This window comes from Lissotriton helveticus, chromosome 9, assembly GCF_964261635.1.
Source record: "Lissotriton helveticus chromosome 9, aLisHel1.1, whole genome shotgun sequence".
NCBI classification, from domain to species: domain Eukaryota; kingdom Metazoa; phylum Chordata; class Amphibia; order Caudata; family Salamandridae; genus Lissotriton; species Lissotriton helveticus.
The window spans coordinates 579,937,503-579,956,369 of record NC_136070.1 but is presented as its reverse complement, the minus strand read 5'-3'; positions in this window follow the sequence as shown (position 1 = coordinate 579,956,369).

Here is an 18,867-nt window from a genome sequence, read left to right as displayed (position 1 = left end):
GAAACATCAACGTTTCCTTGATTTTGGCCTTTCTTGATCGCAGCTAGGTGCGCAAACCATTGGACACCGTGCTTTCTGTCAAGATGACCACTCTGGCCGCCGGTACCATAGTTGCTACCTGGCTTACCACGACTAACTGCAAGCTTACAAAGGGTACAAATGGCAAACCTTGGATTTTTGGGACAAACAGTAAAGAAGTCCCAAACTGGGGACTTGAAGTGTCTGTGGGACCTGGAGGAGGCGGCGATACTGGTGGTGGTGGTGGTCATGAAGCTAATGCCAGATGAAGTGGAGGATCTGGATTGGCCAACTTTTGTACGTTTTCCACTTTCACCGCCACTAATTAAGGTCGAGGTTGACGCAGGTCTCTTCTTGCCAGAAAGAAATATGGAAGCGGGACGAGTTGGTGTACTACTTAACTCCAATGATTGTGGTGTTTCCACTGCCTCCTCATCGACAACATCATCATCATCATCATCACGCGCAGCAGCTCTTCGGGCTAGGGTCAAAATGTCTGTTTGCTGCATGCCCGCTGGGGCTGCAGTGACCTTTATGATGACTGGGTCGTCGTTGGCAGAGTCTTCATCAGCAGCAGTATCCGCCACTTCTTGTTGAGCCTCATCACACTCCATAAGTCTGAGACTTTGGACGAGCTTCCTTTTACGCTTAAGTACCTTTGTTGGATCATGGTGTGCCTCACTCTCAGACGGCTGTGGTGCTGGTTCCCAAGTTTGATCCGTATCATCAGAAGGAGGTGTGCTTGAAGAGGATGTAGACACCACCCGTGATCTCTTCCTTGCTAGGGTTGTGGAAGACAATGAAGGATCATCAGGAGGAGTGGCTTCCTCAAATGATACCTCGCCTTGATTGTCGATTTCCTGATGTGCCCCTACTTCGGGAGGAACAACTATTGTGGGCACTTGTTGTGACCCTCCATGCACCTCTGCATGCGCATCTCCTTGCGCTGCCTCTCCTTCCACATGTACTTGGGCTTGTACTTGCACATGTGATTGTTGTTGCCGCTGTGGTTGTTCAACACTCGTCAGATGAGCTACAACAACCTGTGTTGATTGAGGGACATTGCTGCTGCTTTCTTGCGATGAGCCAACATCACTGGTCGATGGTGATTGAAGAAGTATACTGGCTGCCTCTGCAGCACTCAAGGGCTTGGACTTAAGTTGGCGTGGTGGTGGTGGTGGCACTGAGCCCAATGGAGCGGGGGTGCTGCTGCCAGCTTGGTCCCCAGCAGATCCCGCTGCAGCTGCTGCAGGCATACTTTTTTTTTTACTCACAAAAAAAGGGGCGGGCGGCACACCAGTGTCCTTGGTAACTTGCTTCTTCTGCTCCTTACTGGCACCTTTCTTGCTAGAGGAGCTACGGGTTACTTTTTTTGGGGCCATCTTCTTCAGAGCAGGTCAGCAGGCAGCAGTTGCACGAGTTGCAGAGGGTTCTGTGTCCAGACGTGACGTCGCGTGACGTTATGCTGCACACACCGCTGCAGGACTTCTTCCTGGCACTGGTGGTTCTATTGAGTCTTCTTGTGCACCTAAAAGCAATGGAAGACAGAGGAACATCAGTTCAGTTATACACCCCAAAAAATCGACAAAACACAGAAAAATGAGCACAATCCCATGCCATCCATGATGTTTACATTGAAGACACCCCACAGAAAGACTAGGGACATGCAAGTATGCAACACTCACTACCCCTGGGCATAAGGGATGAAAAGTAGGCAAAATAAGTGCAGGCCTCAGACACTGCCTCTCCTCAAAATGGCCCCCTTACACCCCAAGCACATGTTGCTGCCTGTACCAGCCAGCACTCAAGATGGCCACCACCACCACCCACATGGCCAGTCCACATCAACAGTACACCCCCAAAAAACAGAAAAACAGCCAGAAATCACCACAATCCAATGCCATCCATGATGTTTACATCAAAGAGAGTGAGACAACACCACAGGCACACTCAGTCCATGCACCACCACCACCCCTGGGCAAGCAAAAGGCCACACCAGCAGCCCCCCAAAAACGACAAAAAAAAAATAAAATAAGCACAATCCCAGCCCATCCATGGCCTCAATTATGTTTAAATTCAAGAAGACACCCCACAGAAAGACTAGGCCCATGCAACACTCACCACCCCTGGGCAAAGGGCCACACCAGCAGGCCCAAAAAAACGACAAAAAACAATAAAATCTGCACAATCCCAGCCCATCCATGGCCTCAATGGTGTTTAAATTCAAGAAGACACCCCACAGAAAGACTAGGCCCATGCAACACTCACCACCCCTGGGCAAAGGGCCACACCAGCAGGCCCAAAAAAACGACAAAAACCAATAAAATCTGCACATTCCCAGTCCATCCATGACCTCAATGGTGTTTAAATTCAAGAAGACACCCCTCAGAAACACTAGGCCCATGCAACACTCACTACCCCTGGGCATAAGGGATGAAAAGTAGGCAAAATAAGTGCAGGCCTCAGACACTGCCTCTCCTCAAAATGGCCCCCTTACACCCCAAGCACATGTTGCCTGTACCAGCCAGCACTCAAGATGGCCACCACCACCACCCACATGGCCAGTCCACATCAACAGTACACCCCCAAAAAACAGAAAAACAGCCAGAAATCACCACAATCCAATGCCATCCATGATGTTTACATCAAAAAGAGTGAGACAACACCACAGGCACACTCAGTCCATGCAACACTCACCACCCCTGGGCAAAGGGCCACACCAGCAGGCCCAAAAAAACGACAAAAAACAATAAAATCTGCACAATCCCAGCCCATCCATGGCCTCAATGGTGTTTAAATTCAAGAAGACACCCCACAGAAAGACTAGGCCCATGCAACACTCACCACCCCTGGGCAAAGGGCCACACCAGCAGGCCCAAAAAAACGACAAAAAACAATAAAATCTGCACAATCCCAGCCCATCCATGGCCTCAATGGTGTTTAAATTCAAGAAGACACCCCTCAGAAACACTAGGCCCATGCAACACTCACTACCCCTGGGCATAAGGGATGAAAAGTAGGCAAAATAAGTGCAGGCCTCAGACACTGCCTCTCCTCAAAATGGCCCCCTTACACCCCAAGCACATGTTGCCTGTACCAGCCAGCACTCAAGATGGCCACCACCACCACCCACATGGCCAGACCACATCAACAGTACACCCCCAAAAAACAGAAAAACAGCCAGAAATCACCACAATCCAATGCCATCCATGATGTTTACATCAAAGAGAGTGAGACAACACCACAGGCACACTCAGTCCATGCACCACCACCACCCCTGGGCAAGCAAAAGGCCACACCAGCAGCCCCCCAAAAACGACAAAAAACAATAAAATAAGCACAATCCCAGCCCATCCATGGCCTCAATTATGTTTAAATTCAAGAAGACACCCCACAGAAACACTAGGCCCATGCAACACTCACTACCCCTGGGCATAAGGGATGAAAAGTAGGCAAAATAAGTGCAGGCCTCAGACACTGCCTCTCCTCAAAATGGCCCCCTTACACCCCAAGCACATGTTGCCTGTACCAGCCAGCACTCAAGATGGCCACCACCACCACCCACATGGCCAGACCACATCAACAGTACACCCCCAAAAAACAGAAAAACAGCCAGAAATCACCACAATCCAATGCCATCCATGATGTTTACATCAAAGAGAGTGAGACAACACCACAGGCACACTCAGTCCATGCACCACCACCACCCCTGGGCAAGCAAAAGGCCACACCAGCAGCCCCCCAAAAACGACAAAAAACAATAAAATAAGCACAATCCCAGCCCATCCATGGCCTCAATTATGTTTAAATTCAAGAAGACACCCCACAGAAACACTAGGCCCATGCAACACTCACTACCCCTGGGCATAAGGGATGAAAAGTAGGCAAAATAAGTGCAGGCCTCAGACACTGCCTCTCCTCAAAATGGCCCCCTTACACCCCAAGCACATGTTGCCTGTACCAGCCAGCACTCAAGATGGCCACCACCACCACCCACATGGCCAGACCACATCAACAGTACACCCCCAAAAAACAGAAAAACAGCCAGAAATCACCACAATCCAATGCCATCCATGATGTTTACATCAAAGAGAGTGAGACAACACCACAGGCACACTCAGTCCATGCACCACCACCACCCCTGGGCAAGCAAAAGGCCACACCAGCAGCCCCCCAAAAACGACAAAAAACAATAAAATAAGCACAATCCCAGCCCATCCATGGCCTCAATTATGTTTAAATTCAAGAAGACACCCCACAGAAAGACTAGGCCCATGCAACACTCACCACCCCTGGGCAAAGGGCCACACCAGCAGGCCCAAAAAAACGACAAAAAACAATAAAATCTGCACAATCCCAGCCCATCCATGGCCTCAATGGTGTTTAAATTCAACAAAACAGTTGTATCATGCACCCATAACCAACCCTGGTCCTACTGGATACTGTGGCTACCCACAATATAATTTATTTAATTTTCTGAAAAAGTTCCAAAATTGTACTTGCAGCAACTGTAATGCCCCAAACAAACTTACTTGTGAAAGTTGATTTCTAATCCAAAAGTGATCCAAAGACAGTCAAAAAGGCCTCAAATCCAAATATCCAGCAGCACCCACAAAAAGTAATCCTTCCAGCTCCAGATCCAAATGAAAGTGACCAGGAGATGGACAAAGCACTGGGAGGAGCCTGCTGGACAGGAACAGGAAGTTGGAGACTGTGGGGCACTTCCTTCCTCCCCCCCCCCCAAAATGGACTCCTTGCAAAAAAAAAGGCCATGCAAATGTCAACCTGAGGAGTGATTCTGATAAAAATCATAATTTTCTGAAGGTTTATCCTGTTTGCTGGTGATTTTCTTGTGCGAAATTGCAAAATCTCTATTTCGCAAGTGCGAGATTGTTCCTTTCCGCCGCAACTACATGTTCGCAATTGCGAACTCTCGCGAGGTGTGCTGTGCAAGGTGGCAAGCCGCGAGTACGTATTCGCGGGCGACAAACTCCCGCGGGAACACGCAGCAAGATCTAAAATGGCGCGTCACTCGCAAAGAAAAACAACTCGGCAAACGCTAAAATGACGGAAAGTGAACGCCGTGCACCACGCCGCGCGCCGCAACCAAGCAAAAAATCCGCCGCGAGCGGATTCACGGATTTTCGACAAATTCGCGAGCGTTCGCGGATTGCGGATTTGCCGAAAATCCGAAAAATCCGCGAGCGGAGCGGATTTTACGCCCATGCTTAGTTTCAAGTATGTCCTTGTAGTTGTATGCGCTTTGTCCAGGTGGACAGAAGCATATCCAGTTCCAGATTACACAGCAGCGACCACTGCCAAGCAGTTGGTTCGTGAATTCTTTCCCCGTTATGGACTCCCTAGGGTCGTGTATTCTGATAAGGGCCAGCCATTCTCATCTGAGCTAATGAACCACGCTTCTCTCTTGTTAGGGTACCAGTGGAAGTTCCATTGTGTACGCCATCCTGAAGCAGCCGGTCTCGTAGAGAGACATAATCAGACCCTGAAAATCCGTATTGCTAAGACATGTAAAGAGAAAGGTGTAGACTGGCTAGTTGCCCTGCCAGTTGCTTTATTCTACATGAGAATGGTCGCACATTCCAGATCAGGTCTGTCCCCTTATGAGGTCGTATTCGGCCGCCCCCCAAACATGTGGGGTACACCTAGACCCCGCAGTATTACAGATGTTTCCAGCAATATGTTGACAGATTACCTAGCTTCCTTGATGTCTGCCCTACACTCTTGTCGTTCACAGGTTGCCGCCGCATTTCCAGACAATACTGAAGTGAAACCGCACGAGGTCCTTCCAGGGGATCTGGTACTCATACGGAATTTTGATCGTTCAAGTCCGCTGGAACCTCGCTGGAAAGAACCGAAACTAGTCCTTCTGACCACCCGTACGGCCGTGAAGTTGGAAGGCCGCAAGGGTTGGGTGCATCTGTCGCATGTCAAGAAATTCCATGGACTCCGTGATAAAACTTTTGCCAAGAACATTTCCAAGGACTGTTCCTTTTCTAAAGACTGCCTGAAACCAGACTCTAAATCAGACATTAATACAAACCCCGAACTGAAAGTTCCTCTGTTAGAGAAAACTCCGCAGCAGGAGTATAAATTAAAACTCCGGTCTAGTAAAATAAGTCAGCCAGTTTAATTGTCTAAGTCCCCCTCGGGTGAAACGGTTAGACAGGTATCTGACATGTATGAGATAGACCCCCATAGTGAGAGAGTTAGTCAAAACTCTATCCGATGTATCGTTTTTCTAAGTTTTCTATTGTTTCTAAGTTTGATGGTTACCTGCACAAGTTATGCATTTCATTTATGTTTTCCAATTTCTCATGTAAATACGTTTTCTAATGCTACAGTAGAGCACACATTTAGTGATCTGCCTCCTCACGAGTTATCCTATCGTCTTGCTATGCGTAATAATACATTCATCCGAATGTTACACTATTCACACCAGACCAGCAATGCCACTAATTGTTGGGTGTGTGGTCGACTCCCCCCTTTCCAGACACCGAAGGGAGTTCTGCCACTCTTTCCTTATCCGTTTTCACATAATGGTTCGTGTGGGGCATGGTCCACGTTAACGTCATCTTCAAATGATATGTCCCTTCTGAATAGAACATGTTTTCCAGACAAGCAAGGTCTCCCCCATAGAACAGGGTTAGATCTAGAAAATGAAGTATATAATTTAGGTAATTATTCTTCAAATTTTATGGTATTGAATGTTCAGTCTGATACTACTCCAGACTTACCTGCTATTTCAGTACTACCAGTCAAAGGCGAATTATGTGTCAGAAAGAATGGTTCCACACATGTAGGACATAGTGATTGTACTACTACTGTCAAGTATAGTGACAGTGGGAAATCTATTTTCAAAGCCTCACGTCATTCTTATTTTGTTTGTGGTCAGACCGCATATGTTCGTCTGCCCCTCGATTGGGATGGAACATGTTACATTGCCTTCCTACTGCCACCAGTTTTTCTAGCCCCATCTGATTATCATAGAAACACACATCTAGTACACGTCAGACATAGAAGGGAGATTGAGTCCCCAATTGTCGATCAAACTGAAACTACTCTAGAACAATATCAAGATTTCAATAAAGGTTTCTTCTTCTTTATAGGCCCTGTCCAGAATAGTAAGTTAATACGTAGACTAACCAGAACCCTTGAAGCAGTAGTGAATGAGACTACTTCTGCTCTAGGTAACTTTACCGAAGAGCAATCTGCTATGAGATTTGTCGTGCTCCAAAATCGTCTCGTTCTTGACGTCATACTGGCCGATAGAGGAGGAGCATGTAGAGTCATCGGATCTAGTTGCTGCATTTTCATTCCTAATAACGCGCCGTCTGTTTATTCAGCTATAACCAGACTTCATAAAATTGCCCATCAGTTACACCAGAATCCAGGCACCTGGACATGGTCCGGTTGGCTCTGGAGTATCATATCTGCCTGGGGATGGAAAGTATTGCCATTTCTAGGTATTGCAGTAATGATCCTATTCAGTTGCTGCCTCTGTATACAATGTGGCCCTGCGATTTGCGGCATTTGTGCTACCTCTTGTATTCCTAGTCCTAAGTCCCGTTCCAAGACAATTCGAGACGAGCAAATGATGCTATATGAAATGATAGATGGTATCATGAATATAGATGTTTCCTGATGGAAACGTAGGGCACAAGGAGGGAATGTGGAAAAGTAAATTTTACCATGTCATATGTGCCTACGTGTTCCCCATCTTATGTCATATGTGCATGATCGATATGCATGTATTCCCTTTCTGATCGATTAAAGACGCAATTACAGTTGTGTCCATCTCTAGTATGCCAGTTTCCAGTCCTCGTGAAAACAACGAATATTAGGCCTATGTAAACCTACGTTGCCACGTTTTACAGTGTGCACGTTAATTCATTGAATTATCCCCGTTTCTAGGCCTCAAAAGGGCCCGGACTCAGATTCAGCTCCTGTCTCCTGAACACTCTCCGAGGAGCGATACAGCCCCCACCTGTATCCCTGACCCTTAGCTTACTTCTTGCCATGCAGTGCCCGGCCCGGCCTGGCTCTGCCTCCCAGTCTGCCAAGAGTATGTTATGTTTCTAGTTATCAGTCCAGCCCTCCTTCTCTGCATTCCTAAGTTACTGAATCGCATCAATAGTTTCCGTCATGGTCTAGCCTTTATGTCTCCATGTAAGAGAAATACTGTATTAATATTCATAGAATATTCCTCGCACACGCACTACATATAGAATAATGCATGCACCAGTCTTAGTGTCTGTTAGCCTTTGCCCTGATAACTTTTGGATCCTATCAACATGTTCTCTAAACATTAGATACTAGATAGGCTTTAGGTACATGTCGCTCTGCCCTCCAGACTTTCGTCTCCTCTTCTAGTGCAGAAGTCATAGCCCCCAGTTCTCCCTAGTAACACGTCATTGCCAGTTTACGCGCACCACTAGGTTAGAGGTCCCAGCTGCTCAGGTAGCCCCCTCCATGTTTCCGCCCCGTTTATGACATATTCTGTTACGTTTGCATCACATGTCTATGTATACGCCCTGTACACGCCTTCTTGTTACATCATTTTGCCCTTATCTTTCGCGACTGCTACAAACTCCGCCTACTGCTACGCCTACTGTATTGAATGCAATGTATTTTGTTTAACTATAAATATTGTGCACTGTTATTAAAAGCTAGCCAATTCCCAGATCCTGCCCCCGGCAGCTGCCATCCTATTCCCATGCAGGCTGTCCTGTTCCTGTCCTTTTATGCCTGATTAAAGCCTGTATACTTCAGCTACCTCGAATCTTGACTCTTATTTATTGAGCTATCTGTTATTAGAGTATCCTGAAAAATAGAACCGGTAATTAATTATTTATTTACCACAAGATAGATGAATTTATTAAGGAGTACCGCCAAAGAGGTCACCAATCCAGCTGACCAACTCTTAACTGACTCTAACAGAACTCCAGTGTAGAATCCAGAATGCGCACAAGCATTCTGGAAGTATAAGCATAAAAGAAAGATAACACATTGACAACATAATGCTAGAAAGCAACGTCCCGGTATAAAGTGGCCTGAGAGCAGCCAGGTAGCAAGCGGCACCTGAGCAACCACAGAAAAAACAAGGGGACAGATATACAAGCCCCTTGCGCAACCCGTACATAACTTTTCCCATGTTAAAAATGACGCAAAAGTGGCGCAACATGCTTGTAAATAAGCCCCAAGGGCCACCTGAGCAGTAGTAATAAGGACTAAGCTGCATCCAAGAACTCTAATTGCAGAATCAGGACCAAGGGCATGCAAGCAGCCTCAGTGAGAAGAAAACAAGCCGCGCCTGTGCAGCCCCAGTTAGAAGAGAAGAAGCGGCGCTTGTGTAGCCACGAATGAAAGTGGTGCTAGAGCAGCAATGGTAGGAGGCAGCAGCAAACAACATCTGTAGCAACAAAAATAATAAATAAGTAACACATGGGCCGAATAAGCAACAGCACTTGTACAGTCCAGATATGACAGCACAATTGCCCTACTAATAAACAAGGAATGCTTACACTCCGCTCTAATTAAATTGAAATCCCCCATATGACACTAGAAGCCATCACAAGAGAACAAAAGGAAGACTAACTCTTTTCAACAAAACATGCTCCTGACAGATAATAAATGGAGCGTTCTTACCTTGGAAGAAGAATTCAACAGGAGGGCCCCCGCACCTCCTAAAAACAAAAGGAGTTGCCACTGCAAACTCCCCACAGACTTCAGGAAGAGACTAGGGCACACAAAACAAGCAACACATAGAAAAAATATAGCTGATTATAAAATAAAGAACAGGGGGGCGTGGCTCGGAGCCTGCGGAGTATGGCTGTTCCCGAGTAGAGCTCTCGGGTGAGCCCGGCGGACTCCGTGACGTCCGACGCATCTTTGTTCTGCTGGAGATGGATTCCGGGTTCTGAAGGTTGTGGGGTCATTCGGATACCCTTAGCGACATCTTTCACACCGTCTTAAGGGAGATATATGGCAAAGTAAGTCAAGTCACGGCTCCGTTTTTGCCGCGACCGCCATTTTGTTTTCTTCACTCGACGCACTTCTCACTGAAAGCAGTTCGGAAAAAGCTTTCTATTCATGGAATTTACCCGCTTGCCTCATAACATTGCTCACGATTACGCCCTAGATGCCTTTCACGCTGGGGATATCATTTTTTTTGAGGATTGATGTACTGTCTGACTGTCTGACATCTACTGAGGAATGCGAATTGTATCTTGGGAGGCTGCCATTTTATGCTTTACGAGTGCCCTGGAAGTGTTTTCTATTTGCTGTTGTTGCTCTGTTTGCCTCAACAACACAGCTCCTGCTTCTCTATGCTTCAGCATTTTCAGACCTAAGAATTTTTTATATTTTAGTATGGTGTTTCACTGACTGAAGTGGAATATTAACTGCTGACTTCTATTTCTGCATACATATTCTTCCTATCGTGCAGCACAATAAAGACACTTCTATTATTTAATTCACACGGCATGCAGCTTAAATTATTTCCGCTTTTTTTTGCTTTGAAGAGTGGACTTAACACGCCTCGATATTTGCTGTGCCTTAATGACTATTTCAATTCTTGTGCTCGCATACAGGCAACTTTTCATCTGTTGTTGACTTCACTGTTTCTTATAGGGTTACTCAGCTTCCTGTGTTATTTTTGTACTCGAGAGCTGTATTTTCTGTGTATTGGTTGGAAGAAAGTGTTATGTAGGCAACTTATGGGCAGAATCAAAGCAGCGCACTCTTTATCCTCTAAACCAAAGCACATTTTTATAAAAAATTCCAAGATATTTTCTGTGTTTTCCAAATTAGAAGACTCAAACATCTTTCCTTCAGCAGTAGGAGTTGAGAATGGAGTCCTCTTCTGGGTCCCAAGGAAAACCCAACAACAAACGGCTAAAAACGAACCCTCCCTCTCCACCTAAATCAACCTCATCAGTATCTATGGAGCTTTTGCTGGAGGAAATTAGGGCTCTATGACCCTTTATGGAAGAAACCAACGCCAAATTGCAAATTCTAACAGACAACTGGTCTCAACTTGACACAAGGGTTTCCTCCGTGGAACAAAGTGTTTCCTCCTTAACTGAAACCTGCGCCACTGTTTCTCATCTACATTCACATGTCTCTTCGCTCCAAAGGCAAGTGGAGGAACTTGAAAACCGTAACAGACGGAACAATCTTTGCATTTACGGCCTGGGGGAGGGCATTGAAGGGGCTGACCCTCTTGCTTTTTTTAAGTCGTTTCTCCCCAAGTTACTACACATGCCGGAAGGCACGATGCTCAACATCCAACGCGCGCATAGATTAGGCCGAGTCCCTTCTCAATCCTCAACTTTGCAAAGACCGAGAGGAGTCATCTTATATTTCTTAAAATACACAGACTTATTGAAGGTATTATCAGCGGTCAAGGCTTCTCCGCGGATCACATGGTCGGGCTCATCTTTCTTCTTTGCACAGGATTATGCCAAGGCCACTGCAAATCGTCGTAAAGCTTTCCTGAACATGAGGGCTGATCTTAGGTCAATAGGAGCCAGATATGGCCTTTTTCATCCATGCCTGTTCAAGGTCACTTACAACAATAGAACAACGACGTATGAAGATCCTCTGCGTCTCCGAAGATTCATAAACTCTTGCAGCACGTCTACTATAGATTCTTCAGATCCTTCATCCGCATCCAACACTTGAGATTGTACCTTCCTTTGCATGAATTCCTCTAGAGTTTTTTCCTTTTCCTAATGGTTGTTACTCCATGATTTGTAGCTTCTAGTTGATCAAATAGTTATCTCATTTTTCAATGTTATTAAAGTGTATTTGTCGCTGCAAACATGTTTAACGTTATTGTGGTTTAGTCTCATCATTGTTCTTTCCAGTAGATCCTTTTAACCTCATTACTTTTATCTCCACAGATTGTTTATTCCTGTCTCGTGATGTCCTCCTGGTTCCTCGTTCGGCTCACCCTGGATGTGTTGCCTACTTCATGTGGTTCCATCCTCCTCCTCGTGTCTTCCTGATTGTGTTCCCTTGGTTTCTCCTTCTGTAGGTATGTTTTTCTTCTGTATGTTTATCACGCTTATGCTTCTAACTGTTATCCTACTACCAATCCGGAGAAACGCTGCTGCTGGCCAGATAAGTGGGAGACCTGTGGAGTGACCTCATTTGCCGCTGCTTGCCCTCCCGCCTCCCGCCTCGCGTTGCCCGACTCCACTGCCATCCGGGAGTTCGAGGTGGCCGAGAGGAGTGCGGTCGAGGGAAACTACATTTCCCAGGAGGCCAAGCGGCGCACGCGGCGTCACCAGCGTCATCATCGCGCCTGGAGGCGCTCAAATACCGCATCACCCCGGTCGAGGGGGCGAACGCTTTCCGGAGAAACGCTGCTGCTGGCCAGATAAGTGGGAGACCTGTGGAGTGACCTCATTTGCCGCTGCTTGCCCTCCCGCCTCCCGCCTCGCGTTGCCCGACTCCACTGCCATCCGGGAGTTCGAGGTGGCCGAGAGGAGTGCGGTCGAGGGAAACTACATTTCCCAGGAGGCCAAGCGGCGCACGCCGCGTCACCAGCGTCATCACCGCGCCTGGAGGCGCTCAAATACCGCATCACCCCGGTCGAGGGGGCGAACGCTTTCCGGAGAAACGCTGCTGCTGGCCAGATAAGTGGGAGACCTGTGGAGTGACCTCATTTGCCGCTGCTTGCCCTCCCGCCTCCCGCCTCGCGTTGCCCGACTCCACTGCCATCCGGGAGTTCGAGGTGGCCGAGAGGAGTGCGGTCGAGGGAAACTACATTTCCCAGGAGGCCAAGCGGCGCACGCCGCGTCACCAGCATCATCACCGCGCCTGGAGGCGCTCAAATACCGCATCACCCCGGTCGAGGGGGCGAACGCTTTCCGGAGAAACGCTGCTGCTGGCCAGATAAGTGGGAGACCTGTGGAGTGACCTCATTTGCCGCTGCTTGCCCTCCCGCCTCCCGCCTCGCGTTGCCCGACTCCACTGCCATCCGGGAGTTCGAGGTGGCCGAGAGGAGTGCGGTCGAGGGAAACTACATTTCCCAGGAGGCCAAGCGGCGCACGCCGCGTCACCAGCGTCATCACCGCGCCTGGAGGCGCTCAAATACCGCATCACCCCCGTCTCGCGGGACGCGAGCGGGACGCCGGGCTAAGCCCGGGCAAAAGGCGGGCCCTCTGTGGCCCTCAGTGGCCGAGGTAGGCCGGGCTGGGCCCTGTTATTTTAATTGTTTCATCCATATGTTATTTTATTCGGTCCGGATGATGTACGTTCTCTAGTTGAGAGGGACTGCACCTTTCCGTTACCCAGAGTACCTGAACACTGACTGCATTGAGTTAATTTTATATTTTACTTCGTGTTTATTAACTTTTACGTATTATTCTATTTGTAATACCACCATCTCGCAAAGCCGGGGAGTGGGAAGCTTGCAGTAAAAGATGACAAAAAAACTTCGCTCTGGGAGAATGGTGGGAGGAAGATCATGCGCCAAAACAAAATCAAATCCCTTGCGCAATAAGTCTGTGAATAACCAGCTGTTAAAGGGCCAATGTCAGCTCTTTGAACTGTGGGAAAAACCAGTGGAAAATTACTCAATGGCTGTTGTAAAATGTAACACTGCCCTAGACATCCAAGCGAATGATACTCACATTGTAGATACCAACGCTCCTTCTGTGCCTCCTGAGCCACCACAAGTGTCATGTATGGACACCCTCTGCATTGTGCATTCGGAGGAGGACAAGGCTAATATTCTTCCTACCCTCCCACTGAATGATTCGCTAGTGAATAATTCCATGCCACTTTTGGAGTCACCCTTGAACAGCATGGAGGCTCAAGCCTCACCGCCTCTCTCTATTGACCTTGAACTCTGTGGCCGCTATGTGAAGCCGATCAGCCCGTCTGCCCCGGAAGCTAACAATCTTTTAGGAGGGGCGACTCCGTCCGGGCTGCTACTCTATAGTAGTACCCCGTCTGCGAATAGCCAATGTATGTCTGATGTATTAAGTCCTTCCAGGAGTCCATTTTTTAATTTATCCGGCAATTGTCCTACAGTCGGGGCAGGAGATAAACCTTTATCAGAATCCCTGATTGCACTGGAACATCTGTTAGCCTCTATTTTGTTCCTATTGGGAAAATTTGTAGGCAGCTCGGACTGTATTCTGGACTCTGTTACTCAAATCTTGGAAAATCTATTGCAAAAAGCACCGGAAATGAGGAATACCCCCCTTTTCTCACAGGGTTCTAAACTAAATAAGGGGGAAGCTGAGGTGCATACAGAAAACTCCAAGATAAAGGTCCCTGAACCAGTGCCAGTTGCACTACACGATAACATTGCTAAGGGTTTGTCCGTAACTGCTGCACCGAACTGTATCATGAAGGCGGATCTGGGGATAACGGAAGAAATTATGCCTAGCCCTGACCGTCAAGTACCACAAGAACTTTTTCCAATATTCTGCTCGGAAAATAAAAAAGCTACTTCCGAGGTCAATCAAGAAGGAAGGGAAAAAAATGGAAATTGTAAAAAACATAAAGGAAATAAAAGGAAACTGGTGCGTAAGCATAAGAAGAATAGACAGGCGGATAATTTTTCAAGACTCTATAATTCTAACTGATAAGGAAGATAAAGCCACTGAACTTATTCCATCTACCGCAACGGTGATTTCGGAAGCTAATCCTCCCTATCGTGCCTCAGAGACTCTTGGAAACTCTCCACTCATGATTAGGGAGGTTTTAACACAAAAGGATGGCTTGGGCTTAAAATCTTCCTTTGAATCGAACTTAAAGAGTCCTAATCCAGCTATATCTGAGCTACTTAATCCACTGGCCTCTCCTTTTACTTTTACAGTTGGGACAGGGGAACCGTTACTTCCCACTCTTGAACGAAAAGAGGCCACGTCTTATGTGGACACTTATGTGTTGGACTTTCTTCCGCTATTTGAGGTTGACTTACCATTAAATAGATCATGGCTACTCAAACGCTTTAGTGAAATGGATAAGTTACTTCACATTCAAACAAGCGATATTGAGTTAGTCTCTCTGCTAGGGGGAAATAGTGTTACTAGTATAAGGGTCAAATTTTACTCTAAAATAATTGTAAATTTGGTTTTGCAACAGGCAGAGAGTTTCCAACGCACTGGTATCGATGTTGTACCTATAGTGAATTTTGGTTATAAAGACGTTGCCTATGGGATGTCCCAAAAGGATGATAGACAATCTGGGGCTACTTCACCATTTAAAGATATAAAGATTTGGGTTGCAAAAGGAAAACGCGTGGTTTCTCAGGTGAATCCACCTCCTCTGATTCAAAAGCCCTCGCAAATAGAGGACTCTAATCGGTGGAATTGGTTGCATAACGCTTTATCATCTAAATCCACAGATAACCCCAAACTGTTTCAGCACCTTTAACAACCAATTGAAAATCATCTCATGGAACGCTGCCGGGATACACAGTAGTCCAGAGAAATTCGAGTTTCTATTCTCGTTGGGTGCAAATGTGATCTGCATTCAAGAAACTTGGTGTATTAATAGAATTGATGTTAGAAAGGATTATTTTGTGTTGGAGGTCCCGGCGGTTGCTTCTAAGAAAGGGCATGCTAAGGGGGGTATTGCGTGCATGTTATCAAATAAATGGAATTGGAAATTCTCTCAGTATACTGACCCAAGTAACCTTTTCCAAGCCATAACTATAGCTAATCTTCCTACCCCCTCAAAGATGGTGTCTGTTATAATTATTAATGTTTATATCCCTCCGGAAGAGGGTTTTAACGCTGTGTTGAAGCAGGTTTTTCAATATATTGCCCAGGTTAAAAAAATATCACCTTTTTTAGAAGTTATACTTGTGGGTGACTTAAATTGTAAAATATCTAACTCTAGTATGAACCTTTTTAGAAATAAAGCCAAAGAAGAGGCGCATTTTATTCCTCAATCCCTTTTCCCTGACAAAATAATAACTAATAAAAGAGGGAAGATCCTGTTGGAGGAACTTTCTGCAGTCGAGGGGCTTATCTTAAATGGGAGATTCCCCTCTGACGTACCTGCAAAATTTACGCATAAATCTCACAGTAAGTCCTCTATAATTGATTATGCGATATCGGACTTTAATATGTTTTCACGTATCCTGGATTTGATGATAGTCCCCACGACATTGAGTGATCATAATATAATACTCCTGACTATCTCCCTAAAACCTCCTAGTACGGCTTCATGGGCGATTAATAGCAAAGATATAGCCTTTCATGCATCCTCTGGTAGATGTTTTTGGAATCCATCTCTAATTTCTGGGGTGCATGTTATTCTATGTAAAACCATAGCAGACTTGAACGCTTGGTATGGCTCGGAAATTGCTAGTTTTGAGATCTTTATGCGGAACATCATCTTGGATGTAAAAAAGGTTAGAGGTCCCCCGAAGCGGGTATACATGCCCAGTGCCTTGTGCACACTGAATAAAGAAATAAATAAATTAGTCCGAGCCCAATTTTTATGCAGATCTGGGGAACGGGGAAAAGAACTTTTGAGGTTAAAAAGAAAGAGAGTTAGATTAAAAGCGAAATTAAAAAAGGAAAAGGAAGATTTAGTTTGGATCAATCTAAGGGAAGCAGTAGCGCATGGTAAGATCCGCAAATTTTGGTCCATAATCGGGATGGGATGTGGCAATAGATTAACTCCTTGCCCAATCCCTATTACCGAAGATGTTTGGTCTGCCTATATTTGGGATCTTTATGGGGGGTATGGTACTTTAGTGGATACTAGCCTCCCCGATGTATTCACCGATGGAGAAATTAAGTATCCATCAGAGGAAACAATAGTTGCGGCTATAAAGAACATGCGCTCGTCCGGTGCAATGGGGCCGGACGAACTCCCCATGACGGTTCTGAAGCAGGAGCCCTCCCTCTGGAGTAAAATACTTTATCCTCTATTTAAATCCTGTTTTGATTCGAAGAAGGTTCCAGCATCCTGGAGGGGTAGTATCTTGGTTCCTATCTTTAAGAAGGGCTCAAGGGATATCCCTGGCAATTATCGTCTGATTGCTCTCCTCCACTCAGTCGGTAAGATCTTTGCGAAGTGTCTTTTAAATCTACTTTCGGATTGGGTGGAGGAGAATAATATTTTACCACGCGAACAAACGGGATTCCGTAGGGAGCACGGCACTCTAGACAATCTGACCACCCTTCATGTGATATTGGACAAGTATACGCAGGTGAGAGGAGGAGTTGTGTATGCAGCTTTTATCGATTTCTCCACAGCGTTCGATAGAGTGGATCGCAGAACACTGTGGAGAAAATTATCAACCCTTGGAGTACCCCCATACTTGTTAGAACTTGTTCGCACATTACATACGGATACCTGGTGTAGGGTGTTGCAGGGGGGAGAAAGGGGTCTTTCCGACCGTATCCCTTCCTTAAACGGCCTGAAACAGGGTTGCCTTTTGGCGCCTCTGCTATTCTCCCTATATACGCAGGATTTACCTGCAGCCGTATCTGTCTGTGAGGGCATTGCCCCAGTGATAGGGGGGGCCTCCATTTCCTGCCTGATGTATGCCGACGACATTCTTGTTTTGGACTTAACACCTAAAGGTTTGGCAAATAGGTTGCAAGCACTCCATGCCTTTGCAGTTTCCCACTCTATGAAGATTAATATATCTAAAAGCAAAATCATGTGCCTAGGGGGGAAAAAGTTGTGCCGTTCGGAAAATTTTGGGTGGACCATTGGCGGTCAAAAGTTGGAGGTAGTCAAAACTTACACCTTCTTGGGAAAAATTATTGCGGCCAACCTGAGCGAGAGGCCTCATATTGATCATTGTTCTCGAAAAGCCCTCGCACATGGTAAAGGCATAAATTCACTATACGTAGCAACCGGTAAAAGACATTTCTCTTGTATGCTTGAGGTTTATAGGGCTAAGATCCCCGCTACCCTTCTTTATGGTATTGAACTCGTTGAGTTAAAACTCTGGGATTTCTGCCACAAAACTGAAGGGAAACTCTTAAGATCCTTGGCTTCATTAAACACCAATTGCTCTTTGGCAGTTTGCAGACTTGAGTTTGGGCTAAGGAGCAGTTGGGTGCAGGGATTATGTGCTCTGGTACGTTGGGTGGCTTCACTTGCCAGAGCAGAACCGGGGACGATGAGAGCTCTACTTAAAAGCGAATTATTAGGCAACTTTAAAGAGTTTTCACAACTTGTAAAGAATTTCAGAAAAGCGGTGACTCTTCTGAAACTAGATGAAAGTACTCTGTTCCAGCTCTCTCGAGCGCAACTAAAAATCCTGCTAAAACAGGCATCTTGGGAACTAGGCTTTCAATTAGATAAGAATGAAATACAAAGAAAAGGGGGTTGTGATCTTCTTATTAACTCATATGTTGCCAAGAAAGCCCAAGCCTACGTATTATGGAATATACCTCATGGCATTAGAAGGTTGTGGTTCCTCATTCGTCATGACCTATTACCATTAAATGTACTTCTATCCAAATGGTATGGAACATCTAAAATGTGCAATTTTTGTAACCTAAGTATACAGGATCGTATGCATGTTTTGTTGATTTGTCCGGCACTTCGCACTTTGCGCCTTAAATGGCTAAAACCAATTTGCATCCGCTTGGGTATTTCCAATGTAAATATCTTCCTACAATCTTTATACTCGCCCTTAAATGAAATGTTCTGCTTCTACATTTTTAAATTTTTTAAAGGATTTTTAGATATTTATGAATATGTTATCTAATTTAACTTGTGTCAGCCTCTTGTGGTACTCTTGTTAATGGATGATTCATGGACTTGTATAACATATGTTTATGGAATATTATGCTTGAATTTGTAGTTATTCTTGAACATGTTATAAGTGTT